Below are 13229 nucleotides of genomic sequence, written 5' to 3'. Positions count from 1 at the left end.
CACAAAAGTGCCCTGCCCACAGTAGCCCAATAAATTCCATTGATTGATTGAACTCTCATGATATTTGCCGCTTGAAAAGCCACTTTCGAAACTGTCGATCCTATCAAATCCTTCGGAATATGGTGGTGATTGTCTTGTCTCTCTGCTCTAGTTCTAATCCGACATTCCAGAAAAGATTGTGTTCAATCTCTCTGTCCCGAACATGTGCAATATGGATTCAGTACTTCATGACTATCAAATTGACATTGAAATCTACTAGGGTTTAGAACGCTGAAATGAAAGGCTCATTGTTAGTCTAGGAAGCAAAAATATTTTCAGCTAAAAATGAAGACCCAAATGGAATATGTCAAGACGGGTGGAGTATCTTTGCAGTACCAGTACTCATAAATAAATGGTGGTATTTGTTAAGCGCTTACTATGTGCAAAGCACTGTTCTAAGCGCTGGGGGAAACAAGGTGATCAGGTTGTCCCACGTGGGGCTCGTAGTTTTAATCCCCATTTTGCAGATGAGGTAACTGAGGCACAGAGAAGTTAAGTGACTTGCCCAAAGTCACACAGCTGGCAAGTGGCGGATTCGGGATTCAAACCCACGAACTCTGACTCCCAAGCCCGGGCTCTTTCCACTGTACCACGCTGCTTCTCCAAGACTGGAGAAAGTTGCCAGGGACAGATTTGATTTTTACTCATCAAAGAGGAAGTTTTAAAATCGAAAGAGAATGATTTTTAATAACAGGAAATGTCTACTTAACACTTTAAAATATTTGTGAAAGGGTGACAGTAACCACTCAGGTTGAAGTTCTGAAAACTGGAATTTGGACTGCCGAGAAGGGCCGTACCATTTTCAAAGAAAGCGAAAAACAAAGGAATGTTTTAGCGAAGAAGCAACAAAGCTAAATTCAATCGTATTTATTGAGCACTTACTGTGTGCAGAGCACTGTAGTAAGCACCTGGGAGAGTATAATAATAATTATAAAAAATGGACACATTCCGTGCCCACAACAAGCTTACAGTCTAGAGGGGGGAGAAGGACATTAATATTAACAAATTACAGTAGCGTGTCCTGCACATGTCAAGCAGATCAGATATGGTGAAGAAAGGAGTGCTCCCATATCAAGAAAACATGAACAGTGCAGTTATTGGAAGATGACAGACGGTCTGGGCTAAGGAAGAGAGAGGTGATGGAATTCTGCGGACCAGTAAAATTTTGCTACTTTAAAAATTATTCCCTAGATGAGGATTACGCATTTTTCTATTCAAATTGTTCACTTAATCCAAAGAACGGCTGTAGTAAAGTTCAAAGTAGAAACTAGTAAAATCACTCCAAAGAGACACAAAACAGAAGAGAACTAAAGGGGGAAGGTCACTTTAGAACCTCCAAAAAGGCATCTCATAGCAGCTTCCACTACACTGGAAGTGGTGCTACGTCTTCCAAAGGTGTCTAATTGATGAAGAGCATATTTTGTGCACTGGAAAATAAATTTGACTTGTTTTTTACTGTTGGTACATTAAATCTTCCCCTAGTCTGAAAGGCACATCCACTCAGCTCTCTGCTACTGCACGGGGCAAATCTATGCTGTACACTTTCATAATTCTCCAGGATTATATGGGGAAAATCTCAACTGCAATTCCAAATCACCATTATGTTCTACGGTGACAACTTTCCTCCCTGCGATTCTATATGCTCATCCAAATGAAAGAAATGGGCTAAGTATCATTAATAAAATCTTATGATTGAGTAGTGCTGAGACCCAAAGAATCCCAAATGTTTTCTAAAAACCACTGCTGCATATTAACTTCTTCCATATTATACATTTTCACTCTGCATATCGGACAGAACGCTGTTAGGGAATGACAACATTCGTCTATCTGGATAACGAGCGACGTGACATCGGAAAGAACGGTTGGGCCCGTCTGCGTGGCGCATTAAGAGGCAAGTTTTAATGTGGGATTCACCAAGAACATAATCCATGTGTTAAAGGAGGACTGAGTGTATTTATTAGCTTGAGGTAAGTGAACAAGAAGCAACTGAAAACAGAATTAAATCCCTCCCGAAGGGGCTACTATCTAGGTTGCAACTAAGTTGGACAGTTTGTCTTGGATTCTGTCCCAGGGAAGAGGATTACTCGAGTCGAGTACACTCGACGTTTTTCTCCTCGGCCTATCTTTGTCTAACCAGACAGTCCGTCTACCTGCCCTGACTAAGTAATATATGACTGCCTTGGAGTCATTAAACCAACCATCGGAAAATGAGAGATACCTCTTTAGGGAACAGAACAGTCGTGAACATTCAGAAGCACAGTAGTAAAAAAACAGACTGTACGATGAATTTTATCACCCTTTTCTCAATTCCATCGTCTGTATTTTAATGTTTTTCTGAAGTAGTGGATAGCCTGAAAGGGTTAACACAGTTCAGAAAGCCAAGGAAAAAGAGATGGAGTAGCACAAGCATGTTAGATGGACTAGCAGAATGTGTAAAGTAACATCTCTTACGTATATGCACAGAGGTGCCATTTTTTATTTTGAGAAAGGGGCAGAAAGGGGGCAGAGATTGTAGGGGGAATGAAGACTGGGAAGCAAAAGGCGGCAAATCAACCAACCGATGGTATTTATTGAACACTTACTGTGTGCAGAGGACTGTACTAAGCGATAGGGAACCTACAATATGTCAGAGTTGGTAGATTGTTCAATTGCAAAGAGCTGAGTGTCATTCATTCATTCATTCATTCATTCATTCATTCATTCAATCGTATTTATTGAGCGCTTACTGTGTGTGGAGCACTGTACTAAAACTCCTGGACGGTACAATTCGGCAACAGATGGAGACGATCCCTACCCAACAAAGGGGTCGCAGTCTAGAAGGGGGGAGATGGACAACAAAACAGACATGTAGACAGGTGTCAGGGTCCAGCTAATGTCAATCAATCAATGGCATTTATTGAGTGCTTACTAAGCACTTGGGAGAGTACAATACGGTTATCTTTCTGTGTCTTTTTATTCTTATGGAGAACACTCAGGTCTTGACAATCCGAAAAGCTCTTGGAGCCCCTGTCTCCAACGCCTCCGGAGAGTAGACACCTACAGGGCACTATCTGGAAATTCGAGGTGGCCGAATACACGGGCAACGGGCTTCCTCACCAAGACCCGGGCCACATCGCCAATGTCCAGTCCGGCCTTGCCTTGGGCAGTGCTCAGTCCCAAAGGGGATGAAAATGAATGAAATGTTAAGATTTTACTTAGATGTAAATTATTTCTGTTCGTGCTCCGAAATTCCTACTTTAGCCTACGCAATTCCAGGATGGCATTCCTATAAATACAAAAATTAAGTCTAAGCCTTGAAATAGAGTCAGATCCTACATGAACACACCACCTAAATCTCTGCTGAAGAAAAACGAGGAAACCGAGACTTTATACATCGATTAATGACTCTGGAGTAGCCAGCTTGGAATCACTGAAGAGGAATCTTGAGAGGTAAACTGGTCCAGCTGGATCCGGTGGGCATCTCTCCTTGTATTTATGGCAAAGATCTCCAGAGATCTCCCGCTTCCCTCAGCAACCTGTTCCAGGGCTTTAACACCTCAAGTTCCGTTCTTCCTTATGTCCACTTATGTCTCCTCCTGTTGCAGTTTCAGTTAATTTCCTCTTGTTCCATTCTTGACTGATAAGCATAATAACCAGTGAATAATAATCCCTATCTTCTCCAGGATAATCAACTCCCCAGTTTCTTTAGCCTTTCCTCATAAAATTTATTTCTACTTTAACCCTATCTTCTCCAGGATAATCAACTCCACAATTTCTTTAGCCTTTCCTCAGAAGATTTATTTTCCATCCTAGCATTTATGAAGCTATTTATACCCTCTTCAGCATTTAGGTACACAGTTCCCCTCACTGCATTTATTTTGGCAGTGTCGGAAGTGTTTTTATACTTGTCTCCCCTAACTGTAAGCTCTTTGTGAGCAGGGGACGTCATTTGGTATTCTGTATTTCTCAAGTGCCTAATACAGGGCACCACCTAAAGTGGGTGCTCAATAAACGCTACTACTCCTAAAATCATTTTTATTCTTCTCTGAATCCTCTCCTTTCACAATGAACTAAAATCAGGTTCAAGATTCTAAAAAGGTCCAGCTATTGCAGAGAATAGAAAGAGTACTTTCTGGATTTTGCCCCATGTCATAATCTTTATACTACACCTCAGTATCATGCTGGCTTCGTGAAGAATGGCACTGCATTTTTGACTCATATTCAGCTCTGGTGTTTTTCTGCAGCACTTGTACTTTAACAAATATACCCTTCACCTAACTCCAAACTGCTATTTATTTACCTCAGCGGAGTGTGCAAATACAAGTTTAAATCCCGTTCGGATTGCCAAGAGGAGAAATTCCAGGGGACTTTTTTTCCCAGCAATGCATTAGGTAGCCTACAGATAGTCCTCTTGGGATAGGGTTTCCATAGTGCTCGGATAAGAAATCACAGCAAACTGAATTGATTAACCTCCTTTTAAGATTGATTCAAAGTTGATAGATATAAATGCAAATACCTCAGCCACAAAACAGAGCACTCAACCTAACACAAGCTAGGCAAATCTACCTACCATTGTGTAAGCACACCAAAAACCCCAATCGATTTTAAATCAAAGCCTATTTAAAGCCAGCAAAAAGTCAGAATCATTACCCTTTCTGTTAAGTGTGGACCCCAAACTCCAGAGAGGGACGAGTGGCATCATTTCTCATCTTTGGAGGGTGACCCTTCCGAACAGCTCGAGGGACGATCTTCGGGGACACATGGTGTTCTAAGCTGTCAGTTCTGCATCAGTTCCAGCCACACTCACCCGGTCATCTACGAGTAAGACAGATATGAATATGAAAGATATAACTCCATCTGGGGTTGGCATCCCTAGCCCTAGGACACTTTTTTAAAATGACATTTAATAATAATAATGATAATAAGGTTGGCATTTGGTAAGTGCTCACTATGTGCGAAGCACTGTTCGAAGCGCTGGGAGGATAGAGGCGATCAGGTTGTCCCACAAGGGGCTCACGGTCTTAATCCCGAGACATTCGGTTAAAATAAAATGCCACTAGAGCCTTTAAAAAATAATGTTGGCATCTGTTAAGCGTTTACTATGTGCAAAGCACTGTTCTATGCGCTGGGGGGATACAAGGTGATCAGGTTGTCCCACATGGGGCTCACAGTCTTCAACCCATTTTGCAGATGAGGTAACTGAGGCCCAGAGAAGTGAAGTGACTGGCCCAAAGTCACACAGCTGACAAGCGGCGGAGCCGGGATTTGAACCCATGATCTCTGACTCCCTAGCCCGTGCTCTTTCCACCGAGCCACGATTTGTTAAGCCCGACTCCCGACTCTGCCCCTTGTCAGCTGTGTGACTGTGGGCAAGTCACTTCACTTCTCGGTGCCTCTGTGACCTCATCTGTAAAATGGGGATTATCTGTGAGCCTCACGTGGGACAACCTGATGACCCTGTATCTACCCCAGCGCTTAGAACAGTGCTCTGCACATAGTAAGCATTTAACAAATACCATAATTATTATTATTACAATCAAATCGGGTTGAAATAGTCCCTGTCTCACATAGGGCTCACGGTCACAACCCCCATTTGACAGATGAGGGAACTGAAGCCCAGAGAAGTGACGTGATTTATTAATAATGATAATGATGTCATTTGTTAAGCGCTTACTATGTGCGAAGCACTGTTCTAAGCACTGGGGTAGATGCACGGTAATGAGGTTGTCCCATGTGGGGTTCACAATCTCCACTCCCAATCTACAGATCAGGTAACTGAGGCACGGAGCCGGGGCTCGGGAGTCAGAGGACATGGGTTCTAATCCCGACTCCGCCACTTGTCGGCCGGGTAACTTTGGGCGAGTCACTTCACTTCTCTGGGCCTCAGTGACCTCATCTGGAAAAGGGGGATGAAGACTGTGAGCCTCACATGGGACAACCTGATCACCTTGTATCTTCCCCAGCGCTTAGAACAGTGCTTTGCACATAGTAGGCGCTTCACAAATACCATCGTTAATTAATTAAGAGCCCGGGCTTGGGAGTCAGAGGTCGTGTGGCTCAGTGGAAAGAGCATGGGCTTGGGAGCCAGAGGTCATGGGTTCGAATCCCGGCTCTGCCGGCAGAATCCCGGCAGCTGGGTGACTGTGGCCAAGTCACTTCACTTCTCTGGGCCTCAGTTCCCTCATCTGTAAAATGGGGATGAAGACTGTGAGCCTCACATGGGACAACCTGATTACCCTGTATCTACCCCAGCGCTTAGAACAGTGCTCTGCACATAGTAAGCGCTTAACAAATACCAACATTACTAATTCCGCTTCCGCCACTTATGAGCTGTGCGACTTTGGGCAAGTCCTTTCACTTCTCTGTGCCTCAGTGACCTCATCTGCAAAATGGGGATGAAGACTGTGAGCCCTGCGTGGGACAACCTGATCACCTTGAATCCTCCCCGGCCCTTAGAACAGTGCTTTGCACGTAGTAGGCGCTTAAATGCCATCATTAATTAATGAACAAAGAGCCCGGGCTTGGGTGTCAGAGGTCATGCGTTCTAATCCCAGCTCTGCCACTTATGAGCTGCGTGACTTTGGGCGAGTCCCTTGACTTCTCTGGGCCTCATTTCCCTCATCTGCAAAATGGGGCTGAAGACTGTGAGCCCTGTGTAGTCCAACCTGTTGCCCTTGTATCTGCCCCAGCACTTAGAAGAAGCAGCGTGGCTCAGTGGAAAGAGCCCGGGCTTGGGGGTCCGAGTTCATGGGTTCGAATCCCAGCTCTGCCACTTGTCAGCTGCGTGACTGTGGGCGAGTCACTTTACTCCTCTGGGCCTCAGTTCCCTCATCTGTAAAATGGGGATTAAGACTGTGAGCCCCACGTGGGACAACCTGATTCCCCTGTGTCTACCCCAGCGCTTAGAACAATGCTCTGCACAGAGTAAGCGCTTAACAAATGCCAACATTAAGTCACTTCACTTCTCTGGGCCTCAGTGACCTCATCTGCAAAATGGGGATGAAGACTGGGAGCCCCACGTGAGACAACCTGATGACCCTGTCTCTCCCCCCAGCGCTTAGAACAGTGCTCTGCACAGAGTAAGCGCTTAACAAACACAAACATTAGTATTATTATTACTTCTCTTCTCTGGGCCTCAGTGACCTCATCTGCAAAATGGGGATGAAGACTGGGAGCCCCACGTGGGACAACCTGATTCCCCTGTGTCTACCCCAGCGCTTAGAACAGTGCTCGGCACATAGTAAGCGCTTAACACATGCCAACATTATTAAGTCACTTCACTTCTCTGGGCCTCAGTGACCTCATCTGCAAAATGGGGATGAAGACTGGGAGCCCCACGTGGGACAACCTGATGATCCTGTCTCTCCCCCAGCGCTTAGAACAGTGCTCCGCACACAGTGAGCGCTTCACAAACACCGACATGATGATGATGCCATTTCAGTAGTCGAGGTCTTTTAAAAATGATTAATAATAATTAATGATAAATGATTAGGAAATGCCATCACGGTTAGGGTTCGGGACGCCGCCCGGAGCAGGGCGAGCGACCCGCCCCCGGGGGGGGGGGGGAGGGGGGTGGGATTCGCACCCAGGACCGACTGCCTCCCAGGCCGCGGGCGGGGCCCGCCGGCGCGCGCGCCCGCGCCCCTCCCCGCGCGCGCCCCGCCCGCGTCCCCGCGCGCGCGCCTCCCCCCCGCCCCTCCCCCCCCCCGCGCGCGCGCGCGCGGCCCCGGGCCGCTCTCACCGGCCGGAGGCGGACGGCGTCCCCGCGGAGCCTCCGCCGGCCCCCACCGCCCCGGGAGCGCGCCCCGCGGGAGCGCGCCCCGCCCGGCCCCGCCCCCCGGCCCGCGGCCAATCGGCCTCGAGGGGCGGGGCCTCGCGCCCGTGACGTCAGACGCAGCGCCGGCGGGGAGGGCCAGCGAAGCTCCCGCCGCCATCTTCCTAAGGGGCCGGCGGGGGGCGGGGGGGCGGCCGCGCGTGCGCGCGTGCGCGCGGGCCTGCCTTCATTCATTCATGCGTTCGTTCGTTGTGCGTTCATTCATTCATTCGTTCGTTCGCTCCTTCGGTCATTCATTCATCATTCGTTCATTCATTCATTCGTTCGTTCATACATTCATTCATTCGCGCATTCATTCGTTCATTCATCGTGCCTTCCTTCCTTCCTTCCTTCCTTCCTTCCTTCCTTCCTTCCTTCCTTCCTTCCTTCCTTCCGCATGCATGCGTTCATTTGTCCATTCATCTATTCGCTCATTCATTCATTCATTCATTCATTGTGCACGCATGCGTTCATTCGTTCATTCATCCATTCGCTCATTCGTTCATTCATTCATTCATTCATTGTGCACGCATGCGTTCATTCGTTCATTCATCCATTCGCTCATTCGTTCATTCATTCGTTCATTCATTGTGCATGCATGCGTTCATTCGTTCATTCATCCATTCGCTCATTCGTTCATTCATTCATTCATTGTGCACGCATGCGTTCATTCGTTCATTCATCCATTCGCTCATTCGTTCATTCATTGTGCACGCATGCGTTCATTCGTTCATTCATCCATTCGCTCATTCGTTCATTCATTCATTCATTGTGCATACATGCGTTCATTCGTTCATTCATCCATTCGCTCATTCGTTCATTCATTCATTCATTCATTCGTTCGTGCATGCATTCGTTTGTCCCTTAGTTCATTGATCCATTCGTTCATTCATTCGTTCGTTCGTTCATTCATCATTCAATCATGCATTCATGCATTCATTCGTTCATTCATTCGTTCATTTGTTAGTTGGTTCATTCATTCAATCATTCATTCGTGCATTCATTCGTTCATCTTTATCGAGTGCTCCTTCCTTCCTTTATTCATTCATATTGAGAACTCATTTGTTCATTCATTCATTAGAGAAGCAGCGTGGCTCCGTGGAAAGAGCCCAGGCTTGGGAGTCAGAGGTCATGGGTTCTAATTCCCGCTTAGCCGCTTGTCAGCTGTGTGACTTTGGGAAAGTCACTTCACTTCGCTGGACCTCAGTTACCTCAAATGGAAAATGGGGATGAAGGCTGTGAGCCCCATGTGGGACAACCTGATCACCCTGTATCCTCTTCAGCACTTAGAACAGTGCTTGGCACATAGTAAGTGCTTAACAAATGCACTATGCAAATGCAAATGCTTATCATTCCTTCACTAGATTAATTGAACGCTCATTCATTTATTCATTCATTTGGATTATTGAGCGCACATTCATTTATTCATGCATTCATTCATGTTTATTGAGCGCTCATTCAATTATTCATTCATTCATGCATGCATTCATATTTACTGAGCACTCATTTATTTATTCATTCATTCATTCGAGAAACAGTGTGGCTTCACTGAAAGAGCAGGGGCTTGGGAGTCAGAGGTCGTGGATTCTAATCCCTACTCCACCATTTGTCAGCTGTGTGACTTTGGGCAAGTCACTTAACTTCTCTGTGCCACAGTTACTTCATCTGTAAAATGGGGATTCAAACCGTGAGCCCCACTGGGACAAACTGATTACCTTGTATCCCCCCCAGCACTTAGAACACTGCTTCACACATACTAAGCGCTTAACCAATGCCATCTTTATTATTCATATTTATTGAGCACTCATTCATTCATATATATATATATATATCGAGGGCTCATTCATTTATTTATTCATTCAGTCATTCAATCGTAGTTATCGAGCCCTCCTGTGTGCAGATCACTGCCGTAAGCACTTGGGAGAGTACGCTCTAACACTAAACAAACACATTCCCGGCCCACAATGAGCTTACAGTCTAGAAGGGGAATCAGATATTAATATAAATAAATGAAAGGGCATCTGCCTTGTTCTCTGAAGCCACATCCCAACACTCAAAGTCAACACTGATGGCTATTCAATTATTCATTCAGTTACTACCTGTGTAATATTTTTGTTCTTCCCCATTTCTAAGTGATTTATGCCTGCCTGGATTCCCGCTTAGTGTTGCGTTCTTGGCAGCAAGAACATGCATTTTGCTCCGTTTTTATGGTATTTGTTAAGCACTTACTGTGCGCCAGGCCTTGTTTTAAGCAATGGGGTAGATTCGAAATAATCACGTTGGACACGGTTAATGTCCCACAAGGATTCACAGTCTTAACCCTCATGAGGTAACTGGGGCACAGAGAAGTGATGTGACTTGCCCAAGGTCACACAGCAGACACGTGATGCCGTTGGGATCAGAACCCAGGTCCTTCTGACTCCCAGGCCTGTACTCTATTCTTTAAGCCATGCTGCTTCACTGCTTCTGGTGTCCAAGTACCTAGTGCAGTGTGCGTTACACTCAATAAATACCATGCTTGTATGAAAGAAATAACTTGTTAGGTTTAGGAAGAGAGAGCAAATGGCAGGAAAGTATGGTTCCTTCTGTCTACTCTCCACCCCTGTCCCCAGGCTAAAAAGGGCACCTTAAGAGCAGGCAAGAGAAACCACCACCTTAGCTCCAACCTTTGAACGTCACTGCAGCCGTCAAAGTCATGAAAATCAGCCTTTCAATGATCTCCGGTGAAGTGGGAATGCAGGAAGAGCAGGTGGATATGATCACTGTCATAACGGATATTGATAAAGTATTTGTTAAGTGCTTAACCTGTGTGCCAGGCGCTGTACTAACTGTTGGGGTAGATACAAGATAATCAAGTTGGACACAGTCACCGTCTCATATGGAGATCACAGTTAATCCCCATTTTCCAGATGAGGAAACTGAGGCCCAGAGAAGTGACTTGCCCAAGGTTATAGAGCAGAAAAGTGGTGGAGCCAGGATTAGAACCCAGATCCTTCTGACTCCCAGATCTGTACTATATCCACTAGGCCACAGTCGAGCTCTAAGGATGTACCTTTCATTCATTCATTCAGTCAATCGTATTTATTGAGCGCTTACCGTGTGCAGAGCACTGTACTAAGTGCTCAGAAAGTACAATTCAGCAACAAATAGAGCCAATCCCTGCCCAACATAGGGCTCACAGTCTAGAAGGGGGAAGACAGACATCATCTCTTCTACCATCCCTATCTTTTCTTTCATCATTACCATCGTCATAAATGGTATTTATTGAGCACTTTCTGTGTGCAGACCACTGTACTAAGCGCCTGGGAGAATACAATGCAACAGAGTTGGTAAACGCGTTCCCTGCTTTTCACCGTAGGCTCTTCTACATCACCCACATCCTCCTTCTAGCCTGGAACCCCCTCCACTTTTGTGTATGACAGACCATCACTCTCTCCACCATCAAAGCCTTATTAAAATCACATCTCCCCCAAGAAGCCTTCCCTAATTAAGACCTCATTTCTTCTACTTCATCTCCCTTCTCCCTCATCTGTGGACTTGCCTTCAAGCACTTGATATTCAGCCCCACAGCCTTGATGTCCATATCGCCAATTTATTTCAGTGTCCGTCTCCTCTTATAGACTGTAAGCTTCTTGTGGACTGGAAACATGTTTACCAACTCTGTTGCACTCACCCAAGCACTTAGTACAGTATTCTGCACACAGTAAGTGCTCAGAAAATGCTGTTGCTTGGTTGATGTACGATATTTAAATTAATTAAAACCCTTGGTATTCATTGACATTTGCAATCTGCAAAATGTTCAGTGGTAAGAAATTATCGCCCACTGGGTGAGAAACTCTTTTTGATTTATTTTTAATCTACCACCTTCAAGTTTCACTGGGAGTCCCATAGTTCCGATATCATGGGATCTAGTGAGCGACGATTCTGTTTTCACAAAACCACACCATCATCGTTTTAAAGATTTCAAAAATGTCCTTATCTCAGTTTACATTTTTTCCGACTGCAAGAGCCCTAATCTTTTCAGTTTATCTTTATACGGAAGCTCCAACTCAGTGATCGTTTATATATATATATATATATATATATATATATATATATATATATATTTTAACCTCTGTTATGTTTTTAAGATGCAATGACCCAAACTGCAGACACTATTTCAGGTATGGTGATATCATGGTTTTATATTTTTTCAGCAAGATTAAGCTTTTGGATTTGTTTTCGATAAACTTTCTGATGCTATCTGGCAGACTTTAAGGTTGTTATGGTCAGGGAATGTGTTTGCTAATTCTGTTGTATTGTGCTCTCCCAAGCTTTTAGTACAGTGCCCTGCAGTCAGCCTGTCAGTCAATCATATTTATTGAGTGATTACCGTGTGCAGAGCACTATATTAAGCGCTTGGGAGAGTACAATGTAACAATAAATGTTCAATAAATATCACTGATTGATTGATTTGGTTAGGATTTTTGGCTGTCACTGAACACTGGATTTAGGGACCAGTTAAAAATGATTCAAACCCACCAACCAGGTGCCCTGCCTAAGTGGCAATCACCCATCCTCCCATCCAACCTTAATTACGAAGGGGTAATGGGAGTCACAAGTAATATTGTTGGGGAAGATGAGAAATCCAAGCATGGAAGCTGGATTGAGTTCTATCTTTCCTTGCCCTCCTTGTCCTTTTCCCACAGAGTTTCAAGTGCGGCTAGAGCACGGGTCTGGGAGTCAGAAGGACCTGGGTTCTAATCCCAACTCTGCCACTTGTCCGCTGTGTGACCTTGGGCAAGTCACATCACTTCTCTGTGCTTCAGCTACTAAATCTGTAAAATGGGGATTAAGAGTAAGTCACTTCACTTCTCTGTACTGTTGTGTTCTTGGCAGCAAGAACATGCATTTTCTCCTTTTTTACGGTATTTGTTAAGGACTTACTATGTGCCAGGCCTTGTTTTGGACTGTGTCCAACCTGATTAACTTGTACCTACCCCAGTGCTTTCCCTCTCAGGGTCACACCTGGAGAGTTTCCAGACAGTCCTCTACCAGTCTTGACTGTGGGAGGGAGAATCAAGCAGAGGCCTTCCCATTCCTACCTTGGGCCATGGCTTGCAAGTGGAAGGCAATCTGCTACAAGTCAAAAATCACCTGTGCTGGGCAGCGGCGGCACGGGAGAGAGTCGAGGGCGGAGACTCGGGTTTACCGCGTGGAAGGAGGCGACGGTAAACCGCTTCTGTATTTTTAACCCAGAAACCTCTCTGGATCCACTACCCGAACGATTGCAGATGGAGGTGGGGCGTTCAGGGAGAGATGTGTCCATGGTGTCGCTATGGGGCGGAGACACCTCGGCGGCACAAGACAAGACCCCAGTGCTTAGAACAGCGCTTGGCACGTAGTAAGCGCTTAACAA

The 13229-nt window shown here is 45.5% G+C and overlaps 1 protein-coding gene across 2 annotated transcripts in view; it reads right to left on the bottom strand.

The window, feature by feature from the left end:
* LOC103169568 (hsp70-Hsp90 organizing protein) overlaps window positions 1-7821 on the bottom strand; it is a 63465-nt gene extending 55644 nt beyond the window's left edge. For both annotated transcript variants that reach the window (XM_029060129.1, XM_029060128.1), the window contains exons 1-2: window positions 7760-7821; window positions 4669-4833 (exon numbers count right to left, since the gene is read on the bottom strand). The gene's annotated coding sequence lies outside the window, so the exon portion shown is untranslated. The remainder of the gene's footprint in view (window positions 1-4668; window positions 4834-7759) is intronic.
* Window positions 7822-13229: the final 5408 nt, after the last annotated feature.

The sequence above is a fragment of the Ornithorhynchus anatinus genome, chromosome 3 (genome assembly GCF_004115215.2).
Source record: "Ornithorhynchus anatinus isolate Pmale09 chromosome 3, mOrnAna1.pri.v4, whole genome shotgun sequence".
Lineage (NCBI taxonomy): Eukaryota > Metazoa > Chordata > Mammalia > Monotremata > Ornithorhynchidae > Ornithorhynchus > Ornithorhynchus anatinus.
This window is presented reverse-complemented; position numbering and strand designations above follow the sequence as displayed.